The sequence below is a fragment of the Pinus tabuliformis genome, chromosome 3_1 (assembly GCF_031772625.1).
Source record: "Pinus tabuliformis cultivar Carrire ecotype Pingquan chromosome 3_1, CPIR1, whole genome shotgun sequence".
NCBI lineage: Eukaryota > Viridiplantae > Streptophyta > Pinopsida > Pinales > Pinaceae > Pinus > Pinus tabuliformis.
In genome coordinates this window covers 553,371,461-553,393,795 of record NC_142301.1, presented here as the reverse complement: position 1 = coordinate 553,393,795, position 22,335 = coordinate 553,371,461, and positions in this window count along the sequence as shown.

Sequence of the window (22,335 nt, the reverse complement as noted above, 5' to 3'; positions counted from 1 at the left end):
AGCTGAAGTATTTGATAATGAGCTTCATGAGTGGAGCATAGGTATCCTGTACGTATCTGAAAGGGAAGACTCTACTGATTTGCTTCTGATAGCTAGCCTTGAAATAAGTCTCATAATGTTCATTTTCCACCAACTATCCCTTGTTCCACTGTTCACCCACATTCGGAATAGCTATTGCTTCAGCTATAGTTTCAGGTGTCAAAGAAAATCTAACACCTACCAAATTGACCTAGCCATTGTGAAGATGGAGGACAAATAATCTAGCAAGCTCATGGTGGTATTTGAATCTTTCCACCATCTCACAAAATTGGTAGCAAGACTAATGTTTGAAACAAGCTACTACAAGAGGGCAAGGCAATAGCTCTATAAGTGTAGTGGGCTCCTCTCGGATGTGTTTTCCTCCCTTGTGAGGTTTTCTTGGTGCATGAATTTATTGGGAGGAATCACTCATTGATTCCTCATCCCTTTCATAAGGTGAATTTGTTTCCATGTTTTCCATTGTATTGTGTTTCAATGATGAGTATGAAGATATTTTAAATGAAGAATAGTTTTTAGTTGTTTAATGAAAGGGATTGATGAGTGGGACTGTGAATGATGGGCTGTGATGTTGGTTGTAGGGTTTTTTGGCAGTGGCAGGGTTTTGGGAATGCAAATTAGGATTTGGGAAATAGTGGGAATTTGTTAGGTATTAGGGTTTTGGGGATAGGGGGATGGGATGAGTGTGAATGAGAGAGGGGAAGGGAAATGAAATTTGGGAAGTGTAGTGGAGGGAAATGAAAATGATGCAGGGGAGCAAACAACAACAATGACAACTTTTGAAACCCTAGACAGTTTTTTCAGTGTAACTGTGTAGCAAACTAGGGTTTGAATTTTCACCTATTTACACACCATGAATGATAACTAAATGCCTTGCAATGGAAAAGTGGAATGTTTCACTTACTTGAGAAATGAGGTTTGTAAGATTTGGAACCTAGATGAGGTTGATTGAACGAAATTTGGGATTGGAGGGCAGGTGCGCCGCGCTACTCAAGTGCGCCATGCCTGTGTAATTTCCAATGTGTTCCTTGCGCTCTGTGCACTACGCCGACCAGGTGTGCCGTGCCTCAACCCAGGTGCGCCGCGCCCAGTAAGCTTTCACAATTTTTGCTACGATTTCTCCTTTTGCTCCTCAAATCACGACTTGGCTTGTTCACTCTCTCTTTGGCACACAAATGAAGTTTATAACACAAGGGAAACTTTATATACAAGTGACTTTGATTTTTCATTTACAAAAACCCACTTTCTAATGTTTTGCCTTTCACTTTATCATTTAAAACTTTGTTTTGCAGTTGGACTTTCTTTTTTACTTTTGATGGACTAATGCTTGGATTTTCTTGGTTTTTTTCTAGGTGCTGGAGTGCAGAAGTTTGGCAAGGTGACCCAGGGTTGCAGATGATGCTTTATTACATATGAAAAAATTAAAATTACATGAAATTCTTACATGGAATGGAAAAACCCTGTTTTCATCTCAAAACAGAATTTTGAGGTAAAGCCCCTTTATGGAGCAAATCATCAGTAGAATTTGTGATTTTATGAACTTATTCAACATCCTCATGTGCCTGTTGAGCTCTTGTTGAGCTTTTGAAAACCATGGTGACAAAACCCTAGACCTAATGAGACCCCAAAACCCTAAAATCACTTCTACAAATGAAATGAAATAAAAATGACAGCAGATGACTTGTGCATTATAAAATACGCCAGCAGATGAAAGTCATGAGGGAAATTGACAAAGAACCACTACCATCAGATGATCCATGACCTAATGGAGTGTAGTTGATCGAATGAGACACCTAATATGCATGAAAAAAGAAAAATTTTGATCACTGATGGAGGGATGAAGATACCGACACTAAAATTTGCTCCAATGGAGATGGTAGCTCCTGGGAGGTGCCAAGAACCATAGATATCTGAAAAGCAGATCAGTGCCTTCTTCCATTGGGAAATGGAGTCAATAACTTCCACAGACTAAAACGAATATGTTGACTCAAAGCTAATTCAATTATAAATACTGAAAACTGACTCGATACTTAAACATAACCGACAAACTTGAAAATATGCTCAAAATGGAGCTTATTCAATAAAACCTAATCTAATTGTTCCATTCATCACCTGATCAAGTGAAATGAAACAACCAATGCAACCAAGTAAGTATTCCAGTTGCTGTTTGAATTCTTTGCAAGTTCTTTCTTATGAACCATAAGTGAGAACTACTGAAAGGCAACTCCCATGAAAACTTGTAAACAGATTTGTTGAATAATATGAATTTTCTATCTGACTCCAAAAACACTGCATAAGGATCTCGAAATTCATGCACACTGGGTTTCTTCTCCTCATACCATGAATGCAAACTTTTATCTGAGCTTTGTGACAAGACTCCTGCTGAAAATTACAAAGAAATCTGTTGCTGGATCAAGTTTATATTAGTACACATTTGAAGATCACATGTAGTCAATGGAGAAGGACTTTGACTGTAGACATGATCCAAGACATCAGCTATTGAATCATGAAAAACTTGAAAAGACTCCTGCAACCCATTTTCTATTGGTTCCAATGAGATTACATGATTTTCTACAACTTGCTCATTTGAAGATATACTATGCAAATTTTCCTTCAAAAACTGAAATGATTCAAAACAGAAAGGTACGGAATCATCTTGCATCATTTGATCATATAGCCCAGTTTCCAAGTCTTCATCTGTAACTTCATAATTGATGGCATTCAGAGGCTGCAACTCTGGATAAGAGAAGTCTTGAACAAGGTTTTCATTGCCCTCAAGATGGTCCAGATCAAGACTTGTCGACGATTGACTTCTGATTGCATGAAAGTTGTCTCTGATGAACTGAAACGAAGCAAAACAAAAAGGCAAAGATCCTTCACTTCAAAATTTGCTGCACTTTCCTCCTCACTTCCATAGCTAATATGCAACGACTAATCACTGTATTCGAACTGCTGAAAGTGAACTTCCTCCTCCCACAAACTAGTTGTTGATTCATCTGCAAGATTAGCTTCTATTTGGAGAACATAATCATCATCATACTGATCAAACTGAGGCAAATCGTCAGTATAAAACAAACCATCAAGCATACATGTCATATCGACAGATCTCTCTTCTCCAAGATGATCTATAAAACTATCATTATCTAATCTATGACAACTGGGATAAAAAAGAAAATGTTTTGGATCAGCCACTTATTCTTCTTCAATCAGTGAGCCATGGGCTTGAACATCATAATCATTCCTTGTAGTGATCTTCTGCATCATCTCTTCCACTGCACTAACCAAAATGTCGAGCTTTACCTCTAAAGATGTTGATTCCTCTACATCTATGTTTTTCATCTCTTCTTCCTTCAACTTTACGCTTCTGATGAGCAAATTAGCCTCTACATGTACTACACTGTTTTGCATCTCTTCAAGTGTTGCAAGGTTCCTTTCCCTCAGCTAAAACTCCATTTCTAGATGAAAGGCACCCGGGTAGTGCAAGAGAGTGGATCCTTAGGGTAGACCTAGGTCATGATTTTTAGGGAAAGCATGGGATATAGGAGGTAAAATCAGAGGGTTGTATCGATCTGGAATTTTACAAGGTATAGGAATATGTACAGAAGGTGTAGAATCAGTCTTGGTCTCTTGAGGCTCATTAGTTTGAAGAGGGTCATCACAAGATTTAAAAAAAGGGTCTTGATCAAGATCTAAGGCGTGTGAATATTTGGTATTGACAATCTTCAAAGGGAAGGAATCAAATGCAGGTGGGGGATCTTTTCTCAAATATTGCAAAGCCTTCTTGACATTCTCGAGAAAAGAGAAGAAATAATTTATAACAAAGAACAAAATGTCTTGGATGAAATTCCAACTTTAATACTTGATCTTTCCATATTGTCCTTTCATGTTTTTGTTGGTCAGGTTCATCCTCCAGTGGAGTCCTTAGATCTGATCTCGAAACTGATTTGGAATCACTAGGTGAATGATTTCAGCCTTCCGGTGTTTGATCGTTTTCCACCATCAACAATTAGATCTGAACTTGATTACAGTTTGCTAAGGAAACCAGATGTTCATTTCATAAACCAAACTGGAGAGTGACTAAAGCAGCATTAATCTACTATGCACTTCTAGAGCAAGAGCAGTTCGAAGGCTACCTAGCTAACTTCAAACTCCATCTGTAGTTTATAAAGCAAACAACAAACTTTTCTTCCCCAGTATGGTTGCCACTATGTTAAGGCTTAAATATACCTCAGGCTGAGAAAGGCAAGTCTAGGGTAACATGAAACCATGCTTAACCTGGTAGCTAGCCCTACCAGGTCGAGAGAGGGCTCTATCCTTGTCAATCTCAATGAAAATTTATCAAGGAAGGCTTGAGTTGACTGATATAAAAACTAATTTTAGCCTAGGTATTCTTTCTCAGAGGAATTTGATTGATTTTAATGGTTGAGTTGCTGGATCAGATGCGAAAGGCAGTTTTGGGTTCGGGGAATGGACTCAGTCTTGTAAAGGTTTCTGTGGGGCGAGGTAGGAAAATTATTTAGTACTTTGAAATAAGTGAAATGGAAAGTCTTAAGACTGGTGAGGAGTTGCAGAGGGCATGAAAGTATCAGGAATCTACTTCAAATAGTTGAAGACATATAAAACCAAATAAACCCTAAGGTAGAGCACTACAACATCAATGAATTCCACCTTTATACTTGATTCATTTAGTTAAGCTGAAAAGAGAGAGATGATGGCACACATAAACACATGATAACTTGAATCACAGAAGGAAAAACAATACTAAATCACCTTGCCACAAGAATCCCACAAAATGCTGCAAACCCTGGTCTATTTCCTTGCCAAACTGCAGAGATCAATGTATAATAATGCTCAAAGCATTCACAAGAGTCCAACCTTTACAAATGACTGAAAATGTACTAGATATAGGCAAAAAAAAAATCATGCTAGCCTTTAGGGGTCGAATTCATGATTTTAGGAGCTATTTCAAGAAGATCTAAACTAATAACTGAAAAGTAGGCAATAGAACAACTTGCCTCTAAAACCTAGGAAACTGATTCATTCAGTTCAAAATTACCTTTTCATGATGTATCTACCTCCATGAGTTAATTTTCAACATTTTTACATCAAATTCCATCAAGTTACATCAATTTACATCATGATTTTTACCATGAGAGAGAATAAATTCAAACTGAGAAAAAACTAGGCGAAAAACAGTGTTTTTTGGCAAAAATGGCAATTTTCCATCTTGTGCGCTGCGTCACTTTCCCTGTGTGTAGTGCCTTTTTGAAGCTGATTTTGGAGGCCTTTCTACGCAAAAATTTTTCCACATTTGGGCTTGTTGGAAATTTTTGTCTATCTAATTTCTAGAACATGTGGAATTTCTGAATTTGGTATCCATTTGCCCCCCCAAAAGTGAGTTCTCCCAACACTGCTTCTTGTGTGGCCAAAAAGGGGCAGAGATGGCATTTTTGAGGTGTTTTTTACCCTTTTGGAAGCTAAAAACTTGACAAAAATTTCTATTAATTTTTGGGCATCCATAATTTTTCATGAAGAATACAAAAATGTAGAGCTTTCCTCCAGAGGAGGTACCTAGCAAAAGCGAGCGCTAGGTGGTGCTAAGCACCAGGTAGAAAACCCTATTTTTTCCTTCAAAATTTCAAAATTGTCAAAAAGTGTGCCAAATTTCTTGAAATTTGGAATGAGTGACCCGCATCAAGTACTATGTTGGGCCAAGGAAGCTTTAGCCAAAATTTTGAGCTTATCTTGCTCTTTCTTCCTCCTCAAAGTTTTCCTCAACTTGGCCTTTAAGGTCATTATCCTCGCTTTGAAAATCTTGTTTCTTGCCAAATAGTGATAGGCCATGTGCCTCAACATATTTTTCTCCTTATTTTTTTTCTCAAGAAGATTCTCCAAGTGCATGTTTTCCCTTTCTAGCCAATATTCCCGATCAACTTCAATCTCTTGCTCAAGTGGTGTCAACTTGATTTTCCTCCTCTTGGCTGCTTGTCAGTTTTCTCTTATGTTTTGCAGCTCCATGATAGTTTGCTGGTCCTCCAACTGCTTGTTCCTTTGCTCTAGGTAGTTTACAATCCACTTATATCTTTCCAGGTTAAGAGATAAGTCATGAATGTTAGCTTCTTGTTCCTGGATCATCTCTTTGAGTTTTGAGCTTTGGGAGCCCAAATCAGTGTCCTCATCCTGAATGAGAATGAAATCTCTCTCTTGACCTTCAGAAGGCCCTTCATCATGCACTAGTTGTTTACCTTTGTCCTGTACCTACTTTTATGTTGAAGGAAATGAGACCCCTTCCACCTCGGGTGGAGATAGTACTCGTTTGGCTACTGCAAATAATCTCCTTGTGCCCTTTTGGTAAGTGACAAATACTGGCACACTGGTTGTTTGAGTCTCATGAACTTCTTACTGATGTGAAGGCCCTCCTGACTCATGAAACACTGATGGGGTCACTTGAGGGCTTTCAAAAACCTCATGTGAAATTAAATCATCCCATGAAACATTTAGCAAACTCAGCTGATGCAAAACCACAATCTTGATCAATGCAAAGTGATAAATGTTGTTGTATTGTTGATGAGGAGGTTTCCTTTGCACCAATGTGGTCATTTTCTCAATATTCCGGCACATGAAAAAGGGGATGTTCATCATCCTCACTCTAGTGAAATGCACCAATAGTCTAACATGATAGGTGTACAAGTGAGAAAATCTGCATTCACAGCTGAAGTATTTGATAATGAGCTTCATGAGTGGAGCATATGTATCATGTACGTATCTGAAAGGGAAGACTCTACTGATTTGCTTCTGATAGCTAGCCTTGATATAAGGCTCATAATGTTCTTTGTCCACTAGCTATCCCTTGTTCCATTGTTCACCCACATTCGGAAGACCTGTTGCTTCAGCTATAGTTTTAGGTGTCAAAGTGAATTTAACACTTGCCAAATTGACCTGGCCATTGTGAAAATGGAGGACAAATAATCTAGCAAGCTCATGGTGGTATTTGAATATTTCCACCATCTCACAAAAATGGTAACAAGACTGATGTTTGAAGCAAGCTATTACAAGACAACAAGCCAATAGCTCTGTAAGTGTAATGGGCTCCTCCTGGATGTGTTTTCCTCGCCTGTGAGGTTTTCTTGGTGCATGGATTTCTTGGGAGGAATTACTCACTGTTTCCTCATTCCTTTCATAAGGTGAATTTGTTTCCATGTTTTCCACTGTATGGTGTTTCAATGATGAGTATGAACAGATTTTAAATGAAGAATAGTTGTTTGCTATTTAATTAAAGGGATTGATGAGTGGGACTGTGAATGAGGGGTTGTGATGCTGGTTGTAGGGTTTTTTGGGAGTGGCAAGGTTTTGGGAATGCAAATTAGGATTTGGGAAATGTTGGGAATTTGTTAGGTATTAGGGTTTTGGCGATAGGGGGATGGGATGAGTGTAAATGAGAGAGGGGAAGGGAAATGAAATTTTGGAAATTTAGTGGACAGAAATGAAAATGATGCAAGGGAGAAAACAACAACAATGACAACTTTTGAAACCCTAGACAGTTTTTTTAGTGTAACTGTGCAACAAACTAGGGTTTTAATTTTCACCTATTAACACACCATCAAAGATGACTAAAACCCTTGCAATGGAAAAGTGGAATGTTTCACTTACTTGTGAAATGAGGTTTGCAAGATTTGGAAGCCAGATGAGGTCGATTGAATGAAATTCGGGCTTGGAGGGCAGGTGCGCCGCGCCCACTAACAGGTGCACCATGCTACTCAGGTGCACTGTGCCTATGTAATTTCCAATGTGTTCTGTGTGCTCTGTGTGCCGCGCTGACCAGGTATGCTATGCCGAGTAAGCTTTCACAATTTTTGCTACGATTTCTCCTTTTGCTCCTCAAATCGTGACTTGGCTTGTTCACTCTCTCTTTGGCACACAAATGAAGTTTATAACACAAGGGAAACTTTATATACAAGTGACTTTGATTTTTCATTTAAAAAAGCCCACTTTCTAATGTTTTGCCTTCCACTTTATCATTTAAAACTCTGTTTTGCAGTTGGACTTTCTTTTTGACTTTTGATGGACTAATGCTTGGATTTTCTTGTTTCTTTTGCAGGAGCTGGAGTGCAAAAGTTTGGCAAGGTGACCCAGGCCTATAAATGATGCTTTATTACATATGAAAACATTAAAATTACATGAGTTCTTACATGGAATGGAAAAACCCTGTTTTCACCTCAAAAGAGAGTTTTGAGGTAAAAACCCTTTATGGAGCAAATCATCAGTAGAATTTGTGATTTTATGAACTTATTAAACATCTTCATGTGCCTGTTGACCTCTTATTGAGCTTTTGAAGACCATGGTGACAAAACCCCAGACCTAATGAGACCTGAAAACCCTAAAATGACTTCTACAAATGAAATGAAATAAAAATGACAACAGATGACTTATGCATGTGAAAATAATCCAGCAGATGAACGGCATGAGGGAAATTGACAAAGAACCACTACCATTAGATGATCCATGACCTGATGGAGTGTAGTAGATTGGATGAGAAACCTAATATACTTGCAAAAAGAGAAATTTTGATCACTGATGGAGGGATGAAGATACCGACACTAACACGGTGCTCAGGGGCCTTCAACTCTGCAATTACTCCATCCTGCAAGAGGTGAAGTGCTTCACGTGGATGTGCTGCCAGGTTCAGTCCATCTCCTTCAAGGCACTAATAGTGGGTATCTTAGCCTCACTTTCCATGGTCAGTGCTTCATCTAGCAGCACTATCGCAATGGAAGCCTTCATGTGCAGCATAGCGACAGCCTTTGATGTGCCGATATCCAAGTTGGTAGACACTGTGCCAGCTTGCGATGTCAGGGTTTGCAACTCTCACAACTTGATATGGATAGCCCCTAGTAAGATCTACTGCTACTTTTCAAATTGTTGCAGGGCCTCCACAGTTACATCTTGGACTATTTCAGCGCTGTCATATAATTCACCCTTCGTTAATGTGATAAGATCCAGCGAGGTCTTGATTGCTTTGGATTTCTTTCTGGATCCTCCCTTCTCCGGCTCTCTAGGCTGCTTAATGTGGGTGGACGTCTCTTGAGGGTCTGCATTGTGCTGCTCTGTGTCCTCCTCTTCAGTCTCAAGTGAAGGTAATCATGTGGCTTTTTCAGAGTCTCACTCTGTGCCACCTGTTTGTTTTCCTACCTTCTTTCCTGTCTGCTCTGCCTGGGCCTTCTCAGGGGCCTCCTTTTTCCTCTTTTCAACCAGCTATGCCATCTTCATCTTGGCATCCTCTTTCTTCTTCTGTGTAGCAGACTTTCTTCCACCCACCACCAAATTTGTCGTGGTGTGCCATTCTGCCGACCATTTATTAAGCACTACATCGATGGTGTCATCTATGGCTAGGTACGGCAAGTCGTACCACTTCTGCATAGGGTCCTTCTGCGCCTTGATAGATATGCAATGGAAATCAGCTTTGAACTTGGCATAGCTCTATAGAATAGCATATACCATGGGCAACAATCACGTCTTACGATTAATGGCCATCCTGATATTCATTTCCATCAAGATCTAGAAGATCTTGTTGTCCCAAACTTTCTCTGCATCCTTGGTCACCCATGCTGAAGCATACTTCGCCGCTTCAGGAAGGTTTGGCATGATTGAGGGGAACTGGCTCTCCTCTGGCATCTCCCACGCTACTAGCATTATCGACAGCAAGAGCCACACATAGTGGAAGTTCTTGCTTTACTCTTGTGCTTCATGACAGTTCGTTGGGAACTCTCCGCAAAGGTAGTCTGACCAGTTAAACTGGACTCCTTCTGTGCACTGCTATGCGAGTGCAATGATAGGCATTGGCACCTCATCGCGTGAGACTTTCACATCACCTTCCCTATAAGGATTGACATTTCTACCTTCACAGTGGGGTCGCAGATGCTGGAGATAGTGTACCCGTGTGACTTCTTTACCATCGTGAATTTCTCCTTCATTGATTCTGTGAGCGCCTGCTCGCCACCCTTGCCACCAAAGATCATAGCTCGATTTTCACTTGTATAGGGCAAGTTCTTTATTCGATGGATTAACATATCTGTGACGGGTATCAGATCCTCCAGCCACAGACACCCGTCATGGACCAAGAACAACAGCTCCTTGATGACCATATTTGTGACCGAGGTGTGGTTATAGTGCAGTACCCAAAGCAGTTTCAACAATCCTACCTTCTCTACCCACTTGAGCCACCTCCGTAGCTCCATCACAGTCATTCCCATATTTGTGTCTATGATGTGGTGCATCATCTATTCGTTTGCCAGGTGCGGGAACTTCTCGTGGTCTGCCAATTCCTAGTCCTCAAAGCTTCAGTCTTGGCACTCGAGCCAAGTACGGTCAGTCGAAAGTAATTTCATCTGGTAGTAGAGGGGTTTACAGGGGAGTCCTACTCTCATCGATGTCCTTGGGGACCTTGGACATAGGCTTGCGAGGAGGGACATACTCTGGCAACTGTGTAATAGGGTTCTCCCCTTGGGTTTCAACCTCCTCTAATTCCATTATGACATCCTCATCATCCATCGGGATGTCTTCAATATCCTCCTCCTCTTCTTCAAGGTTTATAGCCTTGTCTTTCTCTTGAGTAGTGGGCTTTGGTGGGTTTCTCCTTGGCGACACATGCACTGGTTGTCAGGCTGCTTGCCCTTCTTGTCCTTCGTGGTCTCCTTGGTTGGGGTTGGCTTCAATCTCAGTGTTATTTGTGACTTAGGGACCTCCGCCAATACTTTGGCAAATTTCAGAGTAGATACTTCTACCTCCATATTGATTTCCTACACATTCTCCTCATATGCCACTTCTTCGGTGTTCATAGCTTTTGCGCATGTTGACATGACGCTATTTACTAGTTCCTGTGTCTCCTTTGATAATTGTTCAAATGCTAGACTTGCTACCATATCTTGAAAGAATGCACAATTCATGTGCACTTGAGAGTGCAACAACCCAATTCTCAAAATTCCAAGTGTTTTTTGTTGGACAACAACTTGTAATTTATAGGGCATTTTGAATTCAAATCCGACCGTTCCTCAAAAAATTAGTTCATTAATTCCATATTGGCAACAAATTTTCAAGGATCTAAGCCATAAATTTTGCCTTAAATGTCGGCCACCCACCCCATTTGGCCTCACTTCTACCGTCTTTTCATGAACAGTGGCTTCAAAACTCACTTTTCAGCCAACCTGCGCGATTTCTCCCTGGGTAACACAGCTCCCTCTACACTGTCGCGGACCCAGTGAAACATCCTTGGTTCGTACCATCTTCCAATCATGCATCTCCCCAACCTGGGTAGTGTAGTTTATAATCATGGGTCTCCTTTTAGCTGCCTGGAGTGCTAATACTGTGCTACCTTCATTTATTCACATGGCTAGACTACCGGTGTATGGCTTCAAGGGACTGCCATTCACCTTTCTTGGGAAGGGTTTGCCATTCAATTTGATTGGTTGTACCACTCCTCCATCGGTAATATCCTTAATAACATAAGGCCCTAACCAGTGCATCCTAAAATTCCATGGAAATTTATCAAACTTACTATCATATAGCAAAACCAAGTCATTTAACTTAAATGTGCACAACTTGATGCGTCGATCATTGCCATGCATTTTCACGCTGCTTTTGGACTGGCTAGTGAAATCAAGACAAAAATATATATTCCTCCAGTTCATCCAGTTATGCGAGCCTCTCCTCCAGGGCTCTATGATCCATTATACATATGAGCACTACTATGTGCAAACTAGGCACGATGTATTCCATAGGCATTACTGCTTCAACACCATAGACAAGTTGAAAAGGGGTTTCTATAGTCAACTTCTTTCATGTAGTTCGATAAGCCCACAGTACTATAGGTACACGTAGGTCCCAATCACTTCGTTGAGAATTACAAACCTTGGGTAGCGCATTTTCAAGTACTTTGTTGAATGCTTCCACTATCCCATTATCATGCGGGTGATAAGGCATACTCTTCTCGTGGTATACCTGAAATTCCTCTGTCAGCGCACTGATTGTCTCATTCAAGAAGTGCATACCACGATCACTCATCAAGATCTTTGGACAACCAAATCGCATCAGTACATGCTCAAAGAGGAACTTTGCAGTAGTCGTGCTCGTGCAATCCTTCATAGGATGTGCCTCTGTCCAACGAGTCAAATACTCTATCGCGGTGATAATATACCTTTCTCCTATCTTTCCTTGTGGCTGAATAGGTCCCAAAAAATATATTTCCCACTTCTGAAAGTGTTGCAACATCATTTGTGGACTCAAAGGCATCTCATCCCTTCCTAATGGCCTACCGGTCCTTTGACACACATCGTACACCTTGCAATATTCTTTTGAGTCCTAATGAAGGGTCGGCCACCATAACCTGGCTCATAGAATCTTCTGTGTAGTCACTCTTCCTGCATAAAGACCTCCCATGGTGCCCCAATGAGCATCCATGAGGACGCTGATTCTTTTGAACTCAAGTACATACCATCGCAATATCTCATTAGTTCCCATCTTATACAGATGTCCAACAATGACAGATAAATCTTCCACGCATACCACTAATTCCTTCTTTCGCTAGATAGTGTATCCTTCTAGAGCAGTTCCTATTGTTAGGAAGTGTATTATATCTTTAAAATGACCATCTGTGACACACATAGCAAATAACTTCACGTCAGGTAGTCCTTCTTCCAAGTTAGTAGGTTCCTCCCCTGTTTCGATGTGTGACAGATGGTGTGCGACGGATGGTCTGGTCCCGCCTTCAAGCAACTAGGCTTCACAACCACTTCAAAATCATACTCTTGGAAAAATAAGAACCATCTGCAAATTCTCCCTCCCAACATAGGCTTTTTGATCAAGTACTTCAGCGCAGAGTGACCTGTATACATTTTAAAATAGCATCCCAGCAAGTAGTGCATATACTTCTGGAGTGCATACACCATAGCTAGCCCCTCGCCTTCTATGGTGGAATAATGCTTCTCTGCTTTGGATAATATTCAACTTGTGAATGCGATAGGATGGTCCAAGCCTTCTCCTCCTACCTGTGTTAGTACTAATCCCAACGCTATACATGATGCGCTGACATGCACATGAAACTCTTTCTTCCAATCTAGAAAGACTAGATTCAGCGCAGTGACCATCTTTTCTTTCAATATGTCCAAGATCTTCTTGCAGTCATCATTCCAACAGAATGTGACATCCTTCTTTAGTAGTTTCTCCATAGGTGCGGTGATCTGGGCATAGCCTTTGATAAAATTTTTATAATATCCCATATGTCCCAAGATAGTGTGCAGCTACTTCATACTCCTCAGTTCTTCCAAGTTCAATATCACCGCTATCTTCATGGGGTATACCATTAGTCCCTACCTGCAAACCACATGCCCCAAAAGGTTCTAAAAAGGAACAAAAAACAGATACTTCTTGAGATTGAGTGTGATTTGGTATCTCCGATAGGTATCCAAAATCAGATGCAAGCTCACTACATGGCATTTAGCCAGCCCAAATACAGTCCAGCCATCAAAATATACCTCCATGAAATTATGAATAAATTCCTTGAATGGAGCAAAAACTACGCGTGAGGAGATCGCAAGTGCATTATTCAATCCAAATGGAATTACAATGTACTGAAAACATCCCCATTCAGTTGCAAAGGTTGTCTTGCTCCTATCCTCCAACGTGATTTTGATTTGGTGGTATCCAGAGAACCCATCAGTGAAGGAATATGCTTCCTAACCACCTACATTGTCCAACACTTCATCAGTGAATGGAGTCGGGAAATGATCATGCACACAAGTGTCATTCAACTTCCTGAGATCCACACATATCCTTATTTCATCCTTCTACTTCGTTTCTTATACCACCATTGGACTTACCCAGTCAGATTCTTCCATAGGCTCAATGATGCGTGCCGCGAGCATCTTGTCTAGCTCTAAGTGGACCTTTTCCTTATATTTTGGATTGAGACAATAAGGCCTTTTCTTAACTAGCTTTGAGTTGGGTTTCAACATGATATTCTTCATTCCTATGTCCCTGATTATCCATTTCAGATCCATAAACTTGGTAGGGAATAAATCCTAGTATTTGCGGAGAAATTCAGTGACCTTATCCACCGTTGTGTCGTCCTAGTAATCTCCAATATTTGCGAATTTGGGTTCTGCCTCAGTACCAATGTTTACTTGTTTCATTTTCAATGGTGCAGTTATATCAAGGTTCTCAATCTACGGTCCTTGAACTACGCAGTGACCTTCTATTTCTGGAATGTTAATCTTCCACGGATCCTCATCCTCTTCTTTAGCAATTCCATTATAACATTCTAGCACATGACTCAGCTAAGTAGCCATTCAGGATGAATCAGGTCTAAAGGATCATGTGGTATCCTAAATATTGTTTCTTTCACCTCTTGTAGCGCTTCATCAATACTATCAAACCTGTGCTCAGAACTGAATTTCATCATGAATCCTTCATGCAAGATATGCCATTCGCCTGTCCCATGGCGAAGATCTGTTTCTACATACTAATTCATCAGGACCACATCTAGGGTATGACAAAACAAGTGCACCAACTCAAGTTGGGGCTTTTCTCCATAATCTTGGGTCCATTTGGCTAAATGGATGCGCAGATCATCTTGTCCATCATACTTTTCTATCAGTCACATCTTAGGCTTCCCAAATTTTGTTCTCATCATCTTCCTCCATTCGCGCCAATCATCAAAGCTTCCTTTATGTTTACCCCACCATCTTACGAGCATTGCACGTAGTGCCCAGTTCAATGCCTGGAAGCACTACCTTTCTGGTACCTCCCTTTCAAATGCATCCAAAAGGATATCTACCTCATTCAGACCATCATAAGTAGGCATATTTCTTACCTCCGATGACACACAGTGCAGCGAGTTGGTCATCATGTTTTAATTCAACATAGTTACTTCATGTCACCGATTCTGCTAGTGTTCTATTTCTTCATCAAAGTCCAAGGTGCAGGAACTCTCATGATCCCGTGTAATTTGTTCATCTACGGTGGGATTCACCCAATCTTGGTCTTGTGCTGTTATCTTATAGATACAATCCAGGTCACCATCACTCTCATAATCGCAGACTAGTTTAGTATAACGTGATCCATCAACTGGATCGAGGGGTACTATTACCTGCAATGATTTCTTCTCAAAGATCATCTTTCACTTCTTTAGATTGATCACCCCATTCATATCAGTAGCCCAGTCAATTCCTAGGACTGCAGGGTAGGGATTGATGTCATCCACTATCTCTCTTACTTAAAAATCATCCAGCGCACTCTCTCCCTCAATATCCACGGTCAATCCCTACATTCGCCCCATGGCGATGATCTTATTCTGATTCACCATCATTAGTTGAATCGGAGACCATTGTAGTGTAGGTCTCCCCATTCGTTCCCAAGTCTACCTCTGTAGGACGTTCGCATCTGACCCTAGATCCAAAATGACCTGATCCATATCATACTTTCATATCTGAATGGTAAGTCTCATCTCCTGTCCCGTCCTTGCTTTGTTATTGCCAATCTTTCATACTACACGCGGCTCACCTGGCATAGTTCCAACACATCTATTGATGAGATCTTGTAACCCTTTCACTGCCTTACTATCACGCAGTAACTTCATATGGGTATCCAGGAAAGTTGTGAGAATAGAGGGGTCCATCTCCTTCTCAGGCTTATCCTTGATGCCTGAGGTGCCAGCCTCAATGAAGCTCTTCTTAGCTTCTGTTAGAGCCTAGATTGACCTCAGGCTGAAGGGAGGAAATCGGAGGATAACCACAAACCACGCTTAACTTGGTAGCTAGCCCTACCAGGTTGGGAGAGGGCTCTCTCCTTGTCAATCTCAGTTAGGATAGCCACAATTACAACTTGAGATGACTAAATTGAATGTAGATTTTAGGCTAGGTATAGTAGCTCTAGAGTTTTATGTTGATTTGATGGTTGGTTGCTAAATCAAATGGAGCAAGCAGCTTGGGTCTGGGAAATGAAGTCAAGAATGCAGGGTGTTCTGTAGCGCGAGGTAGGTAAGTGTTTTAGCACTTAGATTTCAGTGAGATGGCAGGTCTGAGACTGGTGAGGAGTTGAGGAGGGCATGTAGAGACCATGAATCCTCTTCAAACAGTTGAAAACATCAAAAACTAAATGTATTTCCCAAGGTAGAGTATTGTTATCAGTGAATTCTACCTATCTATCTTGATTCATTTAGTTAAGAAGAATGAAATAGATGCTGGAACATATAACACATGAGAATAAAAAATAACAGAGGGAGAACAATGACAAGACACAGTACCAGACGAATCCCACAAAAATAGCTACAAAACCTAGTTTATTTCCTTGCCAAACTGCTGTAGAGATATACGAATGAGCTCAAAGCTTCCACAAGAGTCCAAAATTTGCTAATGACTGAAAAAACACATCATATAGACATCAAAACCACCTGAGCTATCCATCAGGGTTGGAATCCATGAGTCAAAGAGCTGTTTCAACAACATCTAAACAAGGAACAAAAAAGTAGGTAGTGGAACAACTTGCCTCTAAAACCAAGGAAACTGATACATTCAGTTCAAAACCACCTTTGTCTTGATGTATCTACCCTATCAAGTGTTTTACTTCCATAGTTACATCAATTTGCATCATTTACCATGCCAAATTCATCAAGAGAGCGAGAAAAAGTCAACTGTAGAGAAAACTAGGAAAAATGTGACTTTTCTAGCAAAACTGGCAAAATTTCATTTAATGCGCAACACCACTGATTTAATACACAACGCCACTTCAGAGGCCATTTTTGAGGTCTTCCACACATCGAAATCAGGCCCAAGATGGCTTTTTGGAAAGCCCTACCTGTCTCATTTCTGGAACAATTTGAATTTCCTGATTTGGAGGTCATTTTCCCCTCCAAAAGTTGATTCTCCCAAGACTGCTTCCTGTGGGTGAAAAACGTGGTAGAGAGGGCATTTTTTGGGTGTTTTTTTCCCTTTTGGTGGCCAAGATCTTCTCCAAATTTTCTCAAACTTTATAGGTTTGCTTATTTTTTGATGCTTAATCCAAATATGCAAGCCATTTTCCAAAAGAGTGTCCCCATCAAAAGTACAGCGCTGGTGGCGCTGCGCACCTATTAGAATTTCCTGTGTAAAAATTTCCAAAAATGCAAAATGACCAAAAATTCTCGAAATTTCTTCAAATTTGGCAAGAGGCAACCTCATTAAGTGATTTGAGGAGCTAATGAAGCTTCAGCCAATATTTTGAGTTTATCATGCTCTTTTTTGCTCCTTAAGGCCTTTTTCAACTTAGCCTTAAGCCTCTTCATCCTTGAGTTACATATCTTGTTCTGGGTCAAATAGTGATAGGCCATGTGGCAAAGCATTTTCTTCTCTTTATTAGCCTTCTCAAGCAGCTTCTCTAGGTGAATGTTCACCCTCTCTAACCAAGCTTCTCAGTCATTCTCAATTTCTTGCTCAATGGAGGTCATCTTGCCCTTTGCTTTCTTTGCCCTTTGCTGGTTTTCTTTGATCATTTGTAACTCCATGAGGTCTAGCTTGTCTGTCAACTGTTTGTTTTCCTGCTCAAGATAGTTAATGATCCATTTGGCCCTTTCTAGATTTACTGACAAGGCTTGTACCTCAACCTCTTTCTCTTTGATGATCATGTCTTTGATCCTTGAGTCTTGAGCACCCAAGTCAATGACATTCACTCCTTGTACATCCTCATGATCAATCAAGACAAAATCTCTCTCTTTCCCTTCACTAGGATCCTCCTCATGCATCTTTTTCTTTCCTTTATCTTTGTCCTTGTGCTGTTGGTCAACCTATACCTATCCTGCTGAAGAAGAAGGCAAAGCCCCTTCCACTCCCAGTGGAGATAACATTTGCCTGTGGTCTGGAGAAGAAGGCGAGACCCCTTCCACCCCTGGTGGAGATAATACTCGCCTGGCAGCAGCAAAAAGCTTCCTAGTGCCTCTCTCATAAGTGACAAACACTGGCACTCCTGTGGTCTCAGTCTCTTGGACCCCTTGCTGTCCTGAAGGTCCTCCTTCCTCCTGAGGCACTGATGGAGATATCTGAGGGCCCTTGAAGACTTCATGAGAAATGAAGGTCTCCCATGGCATGTTGATCAAGTTCAGCTGATGTAAGACAATGATCTTTATCAATGAGAAGTGATAGATACTGTTCAGCTGTTGAGGGTATGGTTTTCTCTGAACAAAATGTGCCATCTTTTCTATGTTCCTGCATATAAAATAGGGGAGGTTCATCATTTTCACCCTAGTGAAGTGCATCAACAACCTGATGTGATATGCATATAACCGGGAAAACCTTCCTTCACAAGTAAAATACTTGATGATAATTTTCATGAGTGGGGCAAACCTGTCCTCCAAATATTTGAAGGGAAACACTCTGCTGATTTTGCTATGATATCTGGCCTTAATGTAAGGCTCATAGTATTCCCTGTCAACATACTATCCTTTGTTCCACTGTTCACCTACATTTGGAATACCTGTTGCTTCTGAAATAATAGTAGGTGATAATGTGAATGAAACACCAACAAGGTTTACCTGACCATTGTTCAGATGAGCCACAAATAACCTGGCCAGCTCATGGTGAAACTTGACCCTCTCCACCATTTCACAGAAATCAAAGCAAGAGTGATGTCTGAAACATGATATGGCAAGTGGGAAAGCAAGCAATTCTCTCAAACTGATAGGCTCCTCCCTAATTATTTTCCCCCTTTGTGAGGTTTCCTTTGCACATGTTTTTCCCTAGAACTGTCACTAAGGGTTTCTTCCTCCCTTTCATAATCAGTGTCACTCTCCATGGGTTTTGGTGACTGTAGCTACTAGTGAGGAATGAAGGAATGGGGTGGGGACAAGATGAGTATGAAGAGATTTTAAAAATATAGAAATGAGTGAGGTGAATGGGGATGTGATTCAATTTGAGGGAGTGAAAGTGTTTGTGGTTTTAGGGTTTTGGATCTTGGGGAATAAGTCTAGTGAATTAGAAATAGGGGAGGGGATTTAGGAAAGCAATGAAATGGTAAGAGGGACAGGAAAACAATGAAAATGGCAAGAGGGAGAGCACCAATGGTTTTTTTTATAATAGCATGTGAGGGATTACTTAGTGACTATCTAGGGTTTGAGAGTAAATTCAAAGACATCTAGGGTTTGTTTTAAATGAGACCACACAACCCAAGAAACCAAGCACTAATTCTTCATTAGCAATAAAGATGGCTATACTTACTTGGACAAAGGTATGCAAGGGCTTTAGATGAGATTTGATGCAATTTTGAAGTGTTTTGACTTTCCCCAACAGGTGCACAGTGCCGATGAACAGGTGTGCAACGCACTTTTAAAGTGCAGTGCCAATGTAAAAATTCACTGCAGAAAAGCAACAGGTGCGTAGCACCCCTTTAATGCACAACGCCAAGCGATAAGTGCGCAGCACCAGGAAAACACCCCGATTTTCGCTGTTCTTCCTTCACTTTGCTCAATGATAAATGAAGTCATGTTTTTGGGCTCTCCTTAGAAAGTTTCCTTTAGTGATGAAGAAATAACACATGGATGTCATTTTTATACTTTCCCTCCTTTTGATTTTTCATTAAGCAAAACCCACTTTCTAATGTTTTGATAGCTTTTTGGAATTTTATGTTTTGCTGATATTTGACTCTTTGGATTTTGCTGGTGGATTGATACTAATCTCATTGATTTTTATTTGCAGTGGTAGGAGCTGGCATTATCACCAGGTGACTACGAGTAGCTTGTAGATACTTATTACATATAGGAACAAATAAAATTACATGAATTTACATAAATGAAACCCTTTAGGTACAAATTCTCTGTTTTTCCTAGAAACAAAGTTTTGAGATTAAAGAGCTTTATTGAGTGTACAAGAAAGAAAGCGATGATTTTATGATTTTTTTTTTACCTCCTCATATGTCTGTTTACCATTTTATTCATTCTAAATGACCATGATGAAACTCTAATACCTAATGAAACTAAACCCTAGGACTGGTGAAAAATGAAATTGAAATGACTATGACAACAAGTCAACAAGTTTAGCAGGTATATGACATGAGGGAAAATGAAATAAAACCTCTACCATCAGTTGATCCATGACCTAATGGAAGGTAGCTGATTGAATGATACACCTAACATGAATGCAAAAAGAGTAAATTTGATTACTGATGGTAGTGTGAAGACACTGACACTAACAACTTCCATGAAGGTTTCACGTGCGTGCTCCAAATCAAACTCATCCTCCTTTGCCAAAGCTTTGTGAACCCATGTACTGTCATCTAGATGTTTCCCCTTGTCATATCCTATCACGATTCTAGTTCTAAGCACTATATTTACATTTGGATCTTCCTCGCGTAACTACCTCATCATCTGCAGGTTCTGAGTTGGCGGAGGTGGTAGCACCCCTTTGTCACATATCCTAGCTATCAACATAGGACAATCTTCCATTTCATGACAAAAAAATGTGCAATACATTCACGATGAACATGTTGGATTAGTGAAATCATGGGCATAGTGTCCTTGTCCTCTGTAATTGTAGCAAATCAACTGTCCCCGACCTCTTCCAAGTCCTCCTCCCCCTCAGCCTTGTCCGTGCCCCTAAAATCTTGTTTGCGCCATCCTTGCACTTTGGTCAAGGGGCCACGTTTCGGCCTGAGCCCTATAGGTGGTATTTCTATCCATCATCAATTCATAGCTCTACAAGTATGCTCATCATGTCCTATCGACCTACAAAAGTTGTAAAACAGCTGTTACGGTGCTCGTACAAACTTTTGTAGCAAGTGACAGTTATTTGTGGCATGTTTTCCAACTACCTGACAGATAACACACCATAATGCAGGCCCCGTGCTAGGTCTTGCTTGAGCTTCTGGCCTTAAAGGCATCGGTCCTTCTCCTACAATGTAGTTTGCAAAGACTCGGTAATGGTCTTTGTCATGACCCTAGATTTTTCATTTCAAGCACCATACTTCCTCGCGCACCTTTGGTCAAACCGTCATGTCCTGCTTCAGACTTTGCATCTCAGGGCATAGGTTCTTTAGCTACGTAGGGATCTACTGAAATCCTCCTATAGGATAAAATGCGCGGTGTATGGAGAATGAAGATACTCGCAAAGGTCTTCCAGGGACCTTTGACAGGCTGTAAGATTATCTGCAACCGTCACAAAGTTACATGCATGTTCATAAACAATAACTAACTATCAAAGAAGGACAAATAGATTACCTCAAGCCTCTGTGTAGATTTGCTGGAGAGCACAATGCAGCTAGGTGGAAGTCCCCTGAGCCAGCTCCAAATCAAGTCCTAGACATAGAAGAGGCAAGCATAATCATAGTATACAACTCTGATAACTAGTACATGAATACATAAAAGAACATCTCGTTACACATAACTAAGCTACTCATGCCAAATGGTATTGGACAAACAAATGAATGAATGATAATACCAACACCATGGAGTAGATAGTACAACTGTAGTTCTATATTAATGTTCGAAGATTGATTACAACCATCTTTTGCATCAGCCTTCCCTTACCCCTACAGCTTCTCTCTCTCTCTCCCTTCTTACCAACTTCTTATGATTTGAGACAATGCTCAACAATCAAGTATGCTATCCTTTCAAATGCTTTGACCCCTATCACCATAGCCCTAGCTTTACTTATGTAACAATTTAGTTAGGGTTACCAAGTTCCTCCATGAGTTCCCTAAGGTAAAAGCAATGAAGCTGCCATGATTTTCAGCTCTTTCCCATTTGCCTCCTTCATTAGGATAAGAAATCCCCCAAATAGGTCGAACTTAGATGTTTGCTTGCTTTTCTTGAGTCAATTTAGGAGCAAATATCTAGATATTTATGAGTCCATTCATTCCTTTGACCCTTTGAACTTCACTAGGATCCACTAACATTGTTCCCAAACTAGCAGCTTCAGTTAGTTGGGTCACTAACGCACCCTTAGGCTTGCAGAGAAGCCTTATAAAGCATGTTTTCAGTGCATAGCCAGCATTAGTGTGGAAACAAGGCATGTGATCTTGGTCTTTGCTTCAGCTATCATGTCTTTCCTCTCTGAGTTGATGAGGGGGTCAATTTGCTATATAACAGATGCCCCCTAAAGTATGAGATCAGAGGCTACGATGATGGCTGAAATACTTTACTTAAGTGTAATTTTCCTTCTTTGACAAAAAGAGAGAGAGGATTGGAGCTTTGAGTGGTATGGGAAACCTGATACAACACATATATATATAACTACTAAAATCATGTCCAGAGTCGGGCATCCCCATGCTCAGTAGCTATGTCATAGT